Genomic DNA, 16,311 nt, shown 5'->3' with positions numbered 1-16,311 from the left:
GAGAAGGTGTTCAAGTCCCTGATTTATATCAAACTAAATATGAGACTATGGAGGAAGTTCCACGGACCGTGGATTGAGTCATGGTCCTTGTTGTTGAGCCGTCATTCGGTACTGAGAGTCGGAGTTCCAAGCTTCAAAAAAATTGCCTAAGTCCCAAACCATGGAAGGGACCTACGGACCGCAGGTCAGTCCACGGTCCATAGGTCAGTGTCGTCAACTACAATCCCATCCAGAAACTTTATTTCCTTATTTCGTTTCCTCTTTAGTTGGGACTTCTTTTTCTATATATAGGGCATGTAAACCTCGTTTTTGGGGGTCAGACATTATTATTTTAGTTCTAGTTTTTGGCTTTGGAGATTAACTTTCAATTTTAGCAATTATTGATTTCCTAAGTTCGTTTTGAAGATTTTGACTTTGAAATTCAAGTTGAGACTCTGAGTTTATTCTTCTCATTACGTAGGTTCATGATTTCTTCATCTAAAAATATGAATTGTGTTCTTGCTATTATGGGCAACTAAATACACAACTAGGGTTGTGGGAACCATGAGCGATTAACAAAGTATGAATAGTAATTAAGTAATTTTTGAATAGTGTTATTGCATGCATTGATAATTCTTTCGTTTAGAAGTCTTTTTAACGAGTGCACACATTAGAACTCGCCTTGTTGCTACTTGTCGGACCAAGGAAGTAGTTAATAAGAGAAGAATTATCAACATAGATATAGTGTGATACTATCTAATAGTCTAATGTCAATTGGTGCGAGGGTGAAAACTAAAACATCATTGATGTGATGTCTAATATGAGGTAAAGGTAAGGGTTAGTAAATTTTACACACGTAGCCAGACCAAGGTGCGGGGTGAAATTCTCTAGTTGTCAGACCAAGGAATTAGAGATTCCCAACTTATCACTTTGCATGTAATACACTAGGAAAGGATTACTATTACTAGGATTATCGCGTTATGAGCTTATGGGTAACACGTACACCCAAGTTACTTTCTCTCATTGATAAACAACAAAGTTTGAATCCTGCTCACTTGTCACGTGACAACAATCAATTATTTGTTTCACAAATCCCCCCTTTTTACTTACTTGTTTTGGAAATACGTTGGCTAAACGAATATAATTGTCAGTTGAGTTTAAGTCTAAACCATATTCCTCGTGGGAGCGACCCCAACCTCCAAGTTGGGTTCTTAACTTGATAACGATCGCTTATACTTCTTTAGGGAGGTGTAATTTGAGCGTATTAAATTTTGGCGCCACTGCCGGGGAATAAGGCTTTTAGATTAAGTTTAACTACATTATTGAACTTTATTCAATTATTTCCTAATTTTAATTTTGTTTTTGTTTTTGTTTCTCTCAACTTCCTACTCTAGTTTATGCCAAGTACACGGAGTCAAGGTGAACCACTGACTCCTTACAATTCAGAATTGAACAAAACTTTGCGAATGATGAATAATCAAGGGGTCCTAGTCAATCCTATCGGAGGAAATATAGGTGATGAAGTTGAGTTGCAGCCTCGTAGGGTTAATAATGAGAATGCTGAAAATCAAGGTGGAAATCTATTTGGAGATGCATTGAGGGTACATAATCCACCAGAATTGAGGTTGCGTGATAAATATAGGGTCGACTTCAATGCTACTGAATCTAAAGGACCTATTGTTCCACCTCTTCTACCTGCGGGGCTTACATTCTTATTGATGAGCAGTGTGATGCAGATGCTTACAGCGAGGGGTTTGTTCTCTGGTATGGCATCGGACGATCCACATGGGCACATGGCCAAGTTGAGGAGTGTTTGTAAGAGTTGCATGGGTCGACCGAATTTAGACGTGGATGTCATTGGGTTGAGAGTCTTCCCTCTATCATTGACCGGATATGATGTTGTATGGTTTACTAAGCTTCCTTATAACTCAATTCACACATGGGATCAATTGTATACAGTGTTCATGGCAAAATACTTCCCAGTGTCAAAGAAGTTGAACCACAAAGATAAACTCAACAACTTCGTAGCACTACCTGGAGAGTCTGTGAGTAGTTCGTGGGACAAGTTCACTTCTTTCATAAGAAGTGTTCCAAACCACTGTATTGATGATGAGTCACTGAAGGAGTATTTCTAAAGAGGCCAAGATGACAATGGTAAGGCTGTGCTTGATACTATAGCAGGAGGATGATATGGTGAGTGTACTTTCGAGGATATCGCTGAGGAACTGGAGAAGATTTCCCTGAACATAAAGCATGGAGCACTCGAAAGTCAAACATTGGAAGAAGCACTTTTGTGGTTCAATCAGCACCTAGTCAATCTACCGACGACAATCGTGAGGAGATGGCTCAGATGAGGAGAGAACTTGGGTTGGTGTTGAAGCATGTGAGCGGAGGTACCGAAAAGATAAATGATGTGAATTATTTGACTAAGAATCTACCGTCGATTGAGGAGTGCTACCATGAAAAGGATACTTATACAGGGAATGATCAGATGAGGGTTTTCAAGACCAAGCCCAAGGTTCCAATTTGAATAATTGGTGCCAAGGTCAAGGAAACCAAGGTCGGAACTATGGCAACTACAACTGAGAGGGTCATTATGTCTGGGATGGGAACTACAATCGCGACAACAACTACAACTGAAACAACTATGACGACAGAAACGATAGGGGTGGGCCTTATGTTCCTCCTCAAAATCAGGAATTTGGTAATAGGGAAGTCGGGGGTAGTATGTCACGTATTGAGGATATGATGCAGAAGATTATGAAGAGATTTGGGTCGACTTATAAGAATGTGAAGGAGATGCAAAACGACTTGTCTGGAATCGATCAAAAAGTTGATACCCATGCAGTGTCGATCAAGCAGCTTGAGAAGCAGATGAATCATTTGTCCACTACAGTCAATCCAAGACAGCCCGACACACTTCCTAGCAACACCATCCAAAATCTAAAGAATGAGGGGCATTGTATGGCACTACTTGAGGGGGTAAGCAGACCATTGATCCACCTATGCCGTCTGAGGTTGAAGTTGAGGTTACTAAAGATGATGATGAGATCGAGGTTACTGGAGAGTCCGAGAATGCAACAGATAAGGAAGTGGAGATAACCAAAAAAGTTGTCCCCATGTCTAGACCTCCACCTCTCTTCCCATAAAGGTTAGTGAAGAAGACTGAAGAAGGCAAATACCGCAAATTTATTAGTATGCTGAAGCAGCTTTCTAATGCTTATTGTGACCAACGACACTAACCTACGGTATGAGTGTCTACGATCGTCGATAATATAATAACCCAACTAAAGGTTGGGTTCATGTCCCAAGGGAGTGGTTTTTAGAATTGATAAAAATAATATTAGCTCTAACTAGTCGTAGCTAAAGAGATTTACGAACAAAAACATGATAAATTAAAGAGGGTGACACAAAAGTGTCAAATATCAAATGGGGGTTTTGTCACCAGTAGTAAAAACAGCAAAAATACCAAGAAAATCAAGTATGGGGAAAGGTTCTTAGGGTGTGACCGCAATACAAGTTGAGATAAATCGTTGGGTACATTCTATCGACATGAATTTTGCAAGATGATAGTGACTAGGCTAAGCTTTAGATTGAAATAAGTTCCCTCTCGGGCAACTTACCCCGTTTCAAATGCGTTCCTCTCGGATACCAATTTGCCGCATGAAGGCCAGCCTACGCCTTACCCCACTCACTCTTTCGAGCTAAGTGTTAGGATATGGGAATGGGGCTCACCCTATTGGGCTGAACCTCATGTTGACCCACTCCTTAGGCCATCAGTCTAGCGGTCTTGGTTTCGCGACCTCCCTCTCGGGCAAGCCGAAAACACATGGGTGGTTTTGTATTTGGAACTACAAACCCATTAAATTAAATCATAACCACTAGGTGAAATCACCATTAAAATACATCTAACCTATCAGCAAGCAAGACCCAACAACAATTTCAACACATATTTGCTAAATCACACCCCAATAATAGGGGGTTTTTAGCCACACATCAAGAAATAACAAAATACACCTAAAATGATACTAAAATCAAATGGGTGTAAGAAATTAAACCATGATTTAAGAAAAGGAAGAAGAATGGAGAAGACCCACTTCCAACTTGGGGAAGATGAAATCCTTCTTTCTTTATGTTTCCCACAAAACCCTCTCCAAACTTGAGAGAAAAATATCTCAAAAATTACTATTCTATTCTGGAAATTATAATAATAATTCAACTCTCCTAAAATTAATAAAGAGTTTAGTATTTATAGACTTCAGAAATTAGTACTGGCGGATCACTCGGCGAGGTTAGTCGATGTCGTCGAATGACTCGGTGACTTCCCCTTCTTCTGTTTCATCGCCGTTTCATGCTTACCTTCAGCATCTTCATGTTCTGGACCATTGGGCGGTATAGTAATGCTTCGCGAAACTATTCGGTGAAGCGTCGACTGCTCCTTTCATCTCATTTTTTATCCTTCTCCTTCAGTGCTTCGCGTACTGGAACAAAGTATGGAGTGTATCCCTTTGGCGAATTGCCAAGTGTGCTTGGCGATGCTCAGGCTTCAGCTTCTTCGTTCTTTTTAGCCTTTTTGTTCCTTTTTGAGCCTAAGTATCTATGCTTCCACTAAAACTTCAAATACCTGAAACTTAAGAGTTTTCGTCAGATATTGAGATAAAATAAGCATTCGAGGACACTATTTCTATCAAAATAAAGCCTGAAATGAGTCCAATTTGTGGACTCATCACTTTCCATCAATGTTCCGTTGATAGAAGCTTTGGAGAAAATGCCTGGGTATGCGAAGTTTATGAAAGATTAGGTGACGAAGAAAAGGGCTGTGAGTTTTGAAGATGCTGATAGATTGCAACATTGTAGTGCTATTTCTACAAGGTCCCTTGTGCAGAAGGAGGATCCTGGAGCTTTCACTATTCTGTGTACCATCGGGTTGTTGCATTTTGCTAAGGCGCTATGTGATCTGGGTGCTAGCATTAATCTGATGCCATTGTCTATTTACAAAAAGTTGGGTTTAGGAGATCCAAAACCAACTGCGATGCGATTTCTCATGGCCAATAGAACTGTGAAGAGTACTATTGGTGTGCTCCATAATGTACTAGTGAAAGTAGAGTCTTTTATCTTTTCGGCGGATTTTGTGATACTTGATTGTGAGGTTGATTTTGAAGTTCCCATCATTCTTGGGAGACCATTCCTTGCCACTGGGAGCACCTTGGTTGATATGGAGAATGGGCAGATAAAGTTTCGATTGAATAATGAAGAGGTAACTTTCAACATTTTCAGAACCATGAATCAGAGTAGTGAGCTCAAATCGGTATCAATGGTAAATCATATTATAGAGAGTGGTTCTGAGGTATCTATTAAAGAGAGGTTCGGTGTTGATGCACTAACAGCGGTAATGATGAATTTTGAGGGTGATGGTATTGAAGACTATGATAAATTAGTCACCGCACTTGACAAGTTCGAATTTCGTTCAAAACCAAAGAGATTGGAGTTAGACATGAAGAATCACGACTCTCCACCTGCAAGATCGTCTGTTGAGGAGGCTCCAAAATTGGAGCTTAAGGCTCTACCATCACATTTGAGGTATGTATTCTTGGGGAGAGATGGTACTTTACTGGTCATCATTGCGGCAGATTTGAATGTGACACAAGTTGAGGCATTGGTTTCTGTGTTGAAGAGGTTCAAGCGGTCTATTGGGTGGACTATTGCAGACATTATTGGGATCCCTCTTGGTATTTGTTCTCATAAAATTCAACTTATGCCGAATCACAAGCCTAGTATTGAGCACCAGAGGAGACTCAATCCGTCTATGCAAGAGGTAGTTAAGAAGGAAATCATCAAGTGGTTGGATGTTGGAGTTATTTATCCAATTGTAGATAGTAGTTAGGTGTGTCACGTTCAGTGTGTGCCTAAGAAAGGTGGGATTACTGTGGTACCTAATGAGAGAAACGAGCTTGTTCCGATGCGGCCTGTGATTGGATGGAGAGTTTGCATGGACTACAGGAAATTAAACACTTGGACAGAAAAGGACCATTTTCCTATGCTGTTCATGGATTAAATGCTAGATCGACTTGCTGTTAAGGGTTGGTATTGCTTTCTTGATGGATATTCGGGCTACAATCAGATTTCTATAGCTCCAGAAGACCAAGAGAAGACCACATTCACTTGCCCTTATGGGACTTTCGCCTTCAAACGGATGCCATTTGGGTTGTGTAATGCCCCAGTTACCTTCCAGCGTTGTATGATGTCGATATTTTTTTATATGATGGAGGACACTAATGAGGTATTTATGGATGATTTCTCTGTGGTAGGTGACTCATTTGATCGTTGTCTGGACAATTTGGCCAAGGTGCTTAAAAGGTGTGAAGAGTGCAATTTTGTGCTCAATTGGGAGAAGTGTCACTTTATGGTGAAAGAAGGGATAGTTCTGGGTCATCGAATTTCTGAGAAGGGTAATGAGGTTGATAGAGCGAAAGTTGAGGTAATAGAAAAGCTTCTACCACCTATCTTTGTTAAAGGTGTTAGAAGCTTTCTTGGGCATGCAGGTTTTTATAGGAGGTTCTTCAAGCATTTCTCCAAAATTACACATACATTGTGCAAACTGCTTGAAAAGGAGTATAAGTTTGATTTTGATGATGCTTGTTTGAGAGCATTTGGAGAGTTGAAGGAGAAGTTAGTTACTGCACCTATCATTATTTCACCGGATTGTGGGAAACCATTTGAAGTGATGTGTGATGCGAGTGGAGTGGCGCTTGGTGTGGTATTGGGACAGAGGTGAGAGAAGATTCTTTATCCTATTTACTATGCTAGCAAAGCTCTAAATGTGGCTCAAAAGAACTATACAGTGACTGAACAAGAACTTCTTGCAGTGGTTTTCACATTCGAGAAATTTTGATCCTACTTGCTTGGTACTAAGATCATTGTGCATACTGACCATTCTGCACTGAGGTATTTGATGGCTAAGAAAGATACAAAACCGAGGTTAATTAGATGGGTGTTGTTGCTGCAAGAGTTCGACTTTGTGGTGAAAGATAGAAAGGGGACAGAAAATCAAATTGCCGATCACTTGTCCAGATTGGAGGAAGAAGCTATGCTCAAGTTTGGTGATAGGGCTGAAATTAATGATGCTTTTCCAGATGAACATGTATTGGCTGCTTCTCATGATCTAATTCTTTGGTTCGCAGACTTTGCTAACTACTTGGCAAGTAATCTGGTGCCATCGAATTTGTCTTTTCACCAAAGGAAAAAGTTTATGCATGATGCGAAGAAATTCTTTTGGGATGAGCCTTACTTGTATCAAAGTTGTGATGATGGGATTTTTCGTCGTTGTGTGCCCGAGGTCGAGATGTTGAGTATACTAGAGGCGTGCCATTCATCGCCTATTGGTGGGCATCATAGTGGTATTCGGTGTAACATCCCGCATCTAGAAATAATTAGAATGTAGTTTAAATCTGGAAATTTTCGTTTTTGGAAAGTTCAAGGGAAATCTGGAAAATTGTAAGCAAGAAAAGTTGAGTTTTTGTCATTTTCAAATGATCATAACTCCTAGCTCAGGATGATTTAGGAGTATTTATAGATATGGTTGGAAAGCTCTTGGAACTATCTTTCCAACGCCGCCAAGTTTGCACGATTCCGAGTTCGTATGAGTGAGATATGCACTTTGGAAATTGGGCAGTTGGATTAAGGAAATGTCCAATCCGGATTTTAAAGGGTAGTTTGGTCTTTTCCTTACCCTTTTATTTTAATTCGTTTCTGGAAATTAATAAGGGGTCTAAACTGAATTAGATCAGTTTAGACATTTACCAAATAGAGCTAGGGTTTTGGAGGAGGAACGCAAGAAAAGAGAAAAGGAGAAAAAAGCTAGATTCTTCATCGTCGTAAGGAATTGCTTGCGAATTTCGCCGAGGATTCAATCCATTAAGGTATGTAAGCTTCCATAGTGTTGGGTTCTTTCACCCACACGCCAATCATGATTTATTCAGCGTAATTTCGTTCTTGAAATTTAAAGATTAGGGTTCTTGATGAGTTCTTGATAAGTGTTCTTGAAGTTTCATTAAGTTTTAAAGTAAGATTCTGCTTAGGTCAACTTTAAACGACCATATCTCTTAGAATATTAAGAGTTACGTGAGCCATAACCTATCCAATTAAAGGTAATTGAATCTACTTTCCAACCCTACCATTTTCACGTCAATCCAATATCTGAGTAAAAAGTTATGACTATTTTAGTAACCTATACAGTGCTGTTACGAATTTGCCGACGGGAAAATATTGAAAACAATCGTTTTTGTCTTTTTACCTCCAAGAAAACCATCATGAATTTCTTGACTAATAAAAAGCTCAAAACAATCAGATTTTCATCTTCACTCATGAAAATCATAATTTTTGGCTATAGAGATTTTAAGAAACTAACTTGAGAATCTCAAGAAAGGTCTTCTTGATTGTTTACCTTCAAGCTAGGGTTTCAAGACTTCTAGTCAAGTTCTTCTTCAAGATTCTTCAAGAACCTTGTTTTTTTTCAAGTATGTAAGGCTATCATAGTGTTGGACTAGTTCATACTCACGCCCTACATCTACGTTTAAATCAGTAAAAGAGGAATCTAGGATTTTTTTTCCCTAGATTTGAGTATTCTTGAAATAAGGTGATTTTGAGTTCTTGAGTTCGTGTTTCTTTTAAAAGTTCTTCCTAATTATCGAATTGCTATATTGTTATTGAGATACTCCATAAACATGAGATCATGAACCTTGAATCCATAAATTCAAATTCAAGGAAGGTCAAGAGCCAAGTCTAGGAAGTTCTTAGAGTCTTTCCAAGAAGTCTTTTGCAAAATGCTTTTAACTTTGTTTTAAGACTTAAAGATCAAGTTGAGTAAAGAGTAAAGAGTAAAGATTTGAAGTTCATTTCTTCAAAAGAATATGGGGACTAAGTATTCCCAAAGAGATTTAAAATGTTTTCACATTTAAATAAGAGCGGAAACTGAGATTTCCAAAGAGTCTTCGGGCTAGTTTTCAGAAAAGAGTATTAGCTTTTTTTAAATGAAGCAAGTAGGGAAACTGAGATTTCCAAGATAGCCTTTGAGCTAAGTTTTGAGCACTAATCTCAAATCACAGAAGAAGTATGTTTTTAAAACATAAGAGCTAGTATATTTTGGGAGTAGTATTGAGCACCGAATTGGGGGCGGGCATGAGTTCAGATAACTCACGTCTCCATAAAACCATGTAGCCATCATGGGTAGAAATGGGTCATACTTTTTAGATGAACCCCTTTCGAAATAGACTAGTGGATCCATTAGGCAGTTCAGGTCCTATACCTTTGGCCAGGTATAGGATGCGCTGGCAGCGTGAGGTAGATCGCTGTATCATCACTATAGCTCTTAAGTGATGGTTGTCGGTTAGAGAAACTCCCACATAAGTTATTGTATTTTTATATACATTAGTTCATTGTATTTTTAAATACATTTCAGAGTTATTTGTATCTTGCATACACACAGAGTTGATATCATGTTTTTAAACAACTTTTCTTTATATTGCACTTGCTTTTGAACTGCTTTATATTGAAATGAGTTCTGTCATGTTGAGTTGAGTTGAGCCAGGTAAGTTCTTCAGTTTCTCTCAGATTCTTTCAAGCCTATGTTATTTTAGCATTCCAACTTGCATACTCGTACATTCAAAGTACTGATGCCAGTTGGCCTGCATCGTATTATGATGCAGACACAGGTAACTAGGATCGGCATTCCGGCGCATCGTTGATCCAGTGAGCAGTCCAGAGTCTGTAGGTGAGCCTCCTTGCTTTCCGGAGGATCCCTTTCATTGCTTTCTAGTTTAGTTCATTAGGATGTTGTGGGGCCTGTCCCAACATCCATCTCAGTTGTTATTAGAGGCTTCATAGACAGTCAGATGTTAGTCCTTTGAGTTTTTTTCAATATCATTTCTTATTGTTAAGACTTGAGTTGCCATTTTGGCCAAGTTGAATGTTGACTATTAAACATTCTAAGTTATTTCATTAGTTAAGTTGAGTAGTGTGCTATTAATCTTTATAAATATGCATATATTATTCCGCTGAGTTAGTAAGCCAGGCCAAGGGTTCGCTTGAGGCCAGCAATGGTCTTCGAGTGCCAGTCCCGCCCAGGGTGTAGGCTCGGGGTGTGACATTCGGACTGCGCATAAAATTTTGCAATGTGGGTATTACTGGCCTACCATCCACCAAGATGCTCATGATTTCGCCAAGTCTTGTGATCGTTGCCAAAGAGAAGGAGGGATTTCAAAGAGGCAAGAGCTTCATATGAATCCTATATTAGTGATATAGTTGTTTGATGTATGGGGCATTAATTTTATGTGTCCATTTGTGAGTTCACATGGGATGAAGTATATTCTTGTTGCAGTTGATTATGTGTCGAAGTAGGTGGAAGCAATTGCGCTTCCCAACAATGAAGGTAAAAGTGTCACCGCATTCTTGATAAAGAACATCTTCCCTAGATTTGGTACACCTAGGGAGATTATCAGCGATGGAGGTTTCCACTTTTGTAATAAGTTGTTCAAGGCGTTACTTGAGAAATATGGCATCCGCTACAATGTAGTCACTCCTTACCATCCACAGTCTAGTGGGCAAGTCGAAGTATCCAACAGAGAGATCAAATAGATTTTGGCGAAGACTGTGAATGCTAATAGAATTGACTGGTCAAGGAAGCTTGATGATGCTCTATGGGCCTATCGCACTGCAATATTCAAAACTCTCATAGGTATGTCCCCCTACCAACTTGTATATGGGAAGTCTTGCCATTTGCCGGTAGAACTAGAGCATAAGGCTATCTAGGCACTAAAGAAGCTAAATTTGGATTGGGGCGCCGCATCAAATCAGAGGATGAGTGACTTGAATGTGCTTGATGAGTTTTGCCTAAGAGCTTATGAAAGTTCAGCCTTGTACAAGGAGAAGATGAAGAAGTATCATGATCAAAGTATTGAAAATCAAGAATTTGTTATGGGTGATCTTGTGCGTCTATTCAACTCTAGGTTGTGCTTATTTTCGGGCAAGCTCAAGTCCAAATGGATCGGGCCATTATTAGTCACGCGAGTGCTCCCACATGGAGCGGTTGAGCTTGAGAACAATGAGGGAACAATGTTCAAGATAAACGGGCAAATGATCAAGGTCTACCTGGGAAATGCGAAAAGTGTGCAAGAAGTTGGTAATGCCTGCTATCTTGATGAAGTCTGAGTAATCAAGAGGCTTGCATCGTTCCGCGACGTTAAATCAAGCACTGCTTGGGAGGCAACCCAAGATGTACAATCTAGCCAACTATAGGTTTTTCTTTTCGGTTTAGTAGTTTTCTTTATTTATTTGCTTTTCTGTATTCCTTTAATTATGTGCTTTATTTTTGTTTTAGTATTAGCTAGATATAACATAGGGGCTGTGTCTAAAAAGTGTTCAGAAAATGTAAAAAGAAAGGCCTAACGGTTGCTACATGTGCAGGGTTGAAAAGTGAAATTTATAGAAAATGTCTAGTGCAGAGGTCTACGGAGACCATCGACGGTTCGTGGGTCAACCCACGGATCATGAATGTATCCGTAGACCCCAGGTAAGATCTCTAATTTTTCTGAGTAAGAAAGTGACCTACGGTCCCCATCTACGGTCAGTAGGTCGACCCACGGACTATAGATGGGGTCTCGTGGGTCCAAACCCTAGTTTTTGCCTGACCCGACCCGGAACCCTTCTTAATAAAACCCCTCATTTTTTAAACATCCCCCCATTATCAAAAACTCCCCCCAACCATTTTAAAATCTCTCCTCTTCTAAAATCCCTTCATATTACTCCCATATCCCCTAAATCACTCCCTTTCCATTTCCCCATTGTCCCAATTCACTCTCCTCTCTCCCAAATTCCCTCATTCTCCATTTTCCAGAGGTTCCGGTGTCTGGGTTTTGCAAAAAGGCTAGTAAGAAGTTGTTGGAAGCCTAAAGTCATCACACCATCACCCACTTCCTTTGCTTGTAAGGTAATCGACTTCCCCTTTAATTTGAATTTCGGTTCATTGTTGTTATTAGAAAGTCAGGAAGTGGATCATGGCCTTGGGTGTGATATTGTATGTGTTCCGCATGAATTGTATGTTAGAATCACCCGTGGGACGATATATGGTGTTTGTGTAGTCTTAGTAATTAAATAATTTGGTGAAAATTTGGTCTAAATTAAAATTTCGACCAATGGTTCCTAAATTTTGTATGCAATACATGTTGAAAAATGAGTAAGGAGCCCTAGGGATGACAAACTATCATAAATTGTGTTGAAATGCATGATTAGACGTAGGATGTATGTTTGAAATTGTCAAAATTTGGTTTAAACATGAGGCATGCTGACTACCTGGCATAGATTTGATCCACAAGACCCCGTCTACGGACCGTAGGTCAGTCTACGGACCGTAGATCAGGTCCGTAATTTGTGGCACATAGCAATTCCACTAAGTGTGGAACCACGGAGGTGGACTACGGTCCGTAGGTCAATCTACGGACCGTTCTGCACATCTGTGGTTCCCATCAGAGCCCAATTCTTTTGGGACTTCTGACCTACAGAGGGGATCCACAAAATGTAGGTCAACCTACGGACCGTAGGTGGCCACTGAAGCCATTGTCTGGAAAATATTTTAGTTTCTCGTTTGGTTCGTTCTTTGTTCTAAAAAAAATTCGAGTGTGTTTTTAGTTTATATAGGTACTAATTCTCCCTCCACATGTACCATGGCCACGAAGCAAGCTCTAGCCGTCAAGGGTATATCCAAATCAACGGCACCAACCCGTCAGCTAATCAATGAAGATACGGATGTGGAGAATGACCCCGCATATGTCCCCCCCCACAGGAATGATATCCCCCACAACACCCACGACTACCTGGAATCAATCCAAGCAAGTGGTTTCCAACGTAGTCACTGCCTCCTAGTTTGATGAAGAGGATACACTAATTGGGTCACCGGCTGGGTCTGCTTCTAGTTCTGAGTCCGTCTCTGCTTCAAGGTCTGCTTCTGGCTCCGCAACAGGCTCAAGTTCACATGGGCGGGCCGCCTCGTCTGATGAGGCTACTAGTTGGGGGGAGGTTCCAGTACCACCAAACACAGACCCTGCTCCGGTTGTTGAGGAGCCTAATAGATGGTGTTTTGAGGGTTAATGGAAGATCTACAGGGATGCCAGGATGTTAAATGAAAAAGAGAAGATGGTCCGGCTTATCACAGAGAAGCGCAGAGTTCTCATAGGGAGCCTCCACACCATACCCAATATCCACCAGCTCTTTCAGCAACACAAATGCGAGTGGATGGCTCGGTCCCCCGGGACTTATAGCGAGGAGATTTTAAGGGAGTTATATGCTTCCTATGCAGCCACCCTCCGAGGCTCTATTCACAAGAATGCCAAGTCTAGAGCCCAGGCACCACTCACAGCAACACTAGTGCACGGGTTTTCTGTGGATATATCTGAGAACACCATCCGTCGTTTCCTTTACGACCCTAGCCGCACTTGGGTACTCAATACGATTGAGTTTGACTATAGATAGGACATCGTGCGGAGCGGGGAGTTCTAGCGAAGTGCAGAGAAAAGGGAGATTGTATTATATTGGCTGGCAGAGAAAAGTAGAGTGGGTCACCACTATGGGTTTAAGCATCAAGAAGGCCACTCTCACATTAGTAGTCAAGTTCTTCTGGCTTTTGGTTCGGAACAGGGTCTCACCCACTAAGGCCGATAATGCGCTTACTTGGGATAGAGCGGTGATAGTTGCGACTTTGGTAGCTTGGTTCGAGATCAATTTTGCCCACATGCTGTTGGTAGAGATCCATGAGAGGGCGTTCAAGTCTACCACTACTTTACCCTTCCAGTGTATGATCTTTCAGTTGTGCAGGGATGCTGGGGTGTCTATCTGGCATTGTGACAAATTGGTGCAGGTGATCGGAACCCTTGACATCGACCTCATTCATGATGAGGCCAATGTAGCTGCCCCACGACGTGGTCCACATATTGAAGTGCCGCCATTAGGAGCAGATTTAGTAGCTGATGTGGAGTAGTTGCAGGTTGAGGAACATGCCCCTCTAGCCCACACCCGCCAGTCGGACCCCTAGCTCATCTAGAGCAACATCGTCTTCAGGAGCTGCTATTGTGCCCTTAGCACTAGTTCAGAAATTAAAGGCTCAGATGGCCACTATGCTCCATCATGTGAAGCTATGGATGTATTGGTCTATTGCAGAGTCCGAGGTTAGGATGTAGCGGAGGATGGAGACCATGATGGACCAGAAGGTCCAGGCCATTCATAAGCACCTGGATGCATTCGAGTTGAGAGTCCTCGAGCGACCAACCCTACTACAGATCTGTCCTCTTTCCAGACCGAGTTAGACAGTCTCCAGGCCGACCTTGAGGCCATCATTTCCCCATCCACAGATGAGCCAGAGTCTGCACCTACTGCATTAGCTGATGATACAATGCTTGATGCTTTATTCAAAGATGACGTAGTAAAGAAGCGGGAGCGCCAGCAAAATGAGCAGGCTAGGAGAGCCTCCATTGTGGATGATGAATTGTGCCAGCAGAGGGTTCGTGAGAGTACTCTTGGAGCCTCGAGTTCTAGGCCCACCACTGAGGCCAGTGTGCGAGATGATGTGAGCACCACTGATGGTGCGGTATGAGTAATTGATAGCACTACTGAGGGTGTTGTGATAGATGATGTGGTCACTACTGAAGGTGACCCAAGTGTTGTTCCAGCGAGCTCTGGGAAACTGGACCCACCCACTTGTTGATGAGTCTTCGGCGTTATGCGCCACAGGTTTGCTTACCCAATCCTTTAATCTTTACTTTTTGTGCATTGGGGACAATTGAACTCTATTTTGTTGGTGGTGGGGTAAATGGATTGTGAGTGATATGGTTAAGTCTGAGTAACCCAACTCATAATCCTCTCTTGGAGTTTTCTTTCCTGTGTTCTTTTTCCCCAAGAGACTGTTTTTAATTTATGTTGAACCGACATGTGTTAGGAGTGTATGTGTAGAAGTACGAGAAAGAATGAAGCATGATGGCATAATTAAGAATGAAAAATGATACCAGTCCAAAATTTATGATATGTGCTAAAATTTGTAGGCTAGAATGAGTTGAATGTGTTAGCTCAGATTATGACATGGTAAAGAACCAACTAGATCTCATGACTTAAGCTAAAACTTGAACTGGGTAATCTAATAATGAAACTATGTGCCAAGAGTGTGTGAGAATTGTTGATTGTTCAGACAATTTTGTGCCAATCTAAAACTTGCCCCGTTGGTCCTGCTAGGATAATCTAGGCTAGAAGTTAGGAAGTGATCATAGACCATTGTTCAAATTAGTCCACTTAAGCCTAAAATGATCTAACCAAATGGTAGCATTATTCCCTATTGATCTAAATGTTTGAGCCTAAAATTGACTAATTCTTTTGATTCACCTAACTCACCTTCCCTTAAAAACATTGTCTTGGCCCCGATCCCTCCTTGGGCATGTGCACCTTGACTTAGGCCAAAAGCCTAAGTTGAGGGTGGCTAAGCCCAAAAAGTTACCTTGATCTTGGCCCTGGTCCGACATCGGACATTGTGCACCTCAACTAATGTAAAATGCATAAGTTGAGGGTGCCTATGAAAAAGGAAACCAAATGGAAAAAGGGTATGAAAAGAGTTTCTTGTTGAAAAGAGGACAAAGTATAAAAGAGGATGTGACTTTGTGCAAAAGAAGCAAAAGAAAAGTGTGAAAAGCAATAAAAGAAAATAAAGTAAAAGAAAAAGAAGAAAATGAGAAATAAGAGTCAAAAAGTCAAAAGTCGTATCCTTGGTTGAAAAGAGTTAAGGGAAAGAAATTGAGATGAAAAGTTGCCAAAAATAGGTCAAGAAAGAGGTAAATAGCCAATGTAATGTCAAGGAGGGCAGGAAGTCACTAAAGAGTACCTAAGTGTACCACACTAGACCCCGAGCCTACGTTACAAGCTAAGAAAGGTCCTATAGTGATCCTAGCAACTAGTTTGGAGAGTCTAAGCAGTGAAAAAAAGGGCAAGCCTATGGTATTAAGCACTAGCTATACTTGAAATTACTTCTGAGCGTGAGTGTTGAATGAATCCTTCTACTCAAAATCATATTCATTGTGTGAAAAAGAGATTTCGTTTGAAGTAAGGGCACTAGTTACATTGTCGAAAAGTTGGTACCTTGGTGATAGCCAAACAGTGTATGTTGTGTATTGATTGGTCAATCTTTGTCATATTTTGATCCGCATGAGTTAGCTTGTTGAGTCTAAGAGAAAAGATTTGCACTCAAAAAGAGAGTCGGGATAGAGAGTCATGTGATTGCTTGTGCTTGAATGCTTACTTCTATAC

The 16,311-nt window shown here is 40.9% G+C and overlaps 1 pseudogene; it reads left to right on the top strand.

Annotated features, from left to right (window-relative positions):
• The first annotated feature begins 1,943 nt into the window (after positions 1 to 1,943).
• Positions 1,944 to 14,728, top strand: LOC125829444 (uncharacterized; annotated as a pseudogene).
• Positions 14,729 to 16,311: the final 1,583 nt, after the last annotated feature.

This window comes from Solanum verrucosum, unplaced genomic scaffold (genome assembly GCF_900185275.1).
Source record: "Solanum verrucosum unplaced genomic scaffold, falcon-dt-bn FXZP01000052.1, whole genome shotgun sequence".
Taxonomy (NCBI): Eukaryota; Viridiplantae; Streptophyta; class Magnoliopsida; order Solanales; family Solanaceae; genus Solanum; species Solanum verrucosum.
This window is presented reverse-complemented; position numbering and strand designations above follow the sequence as displayed.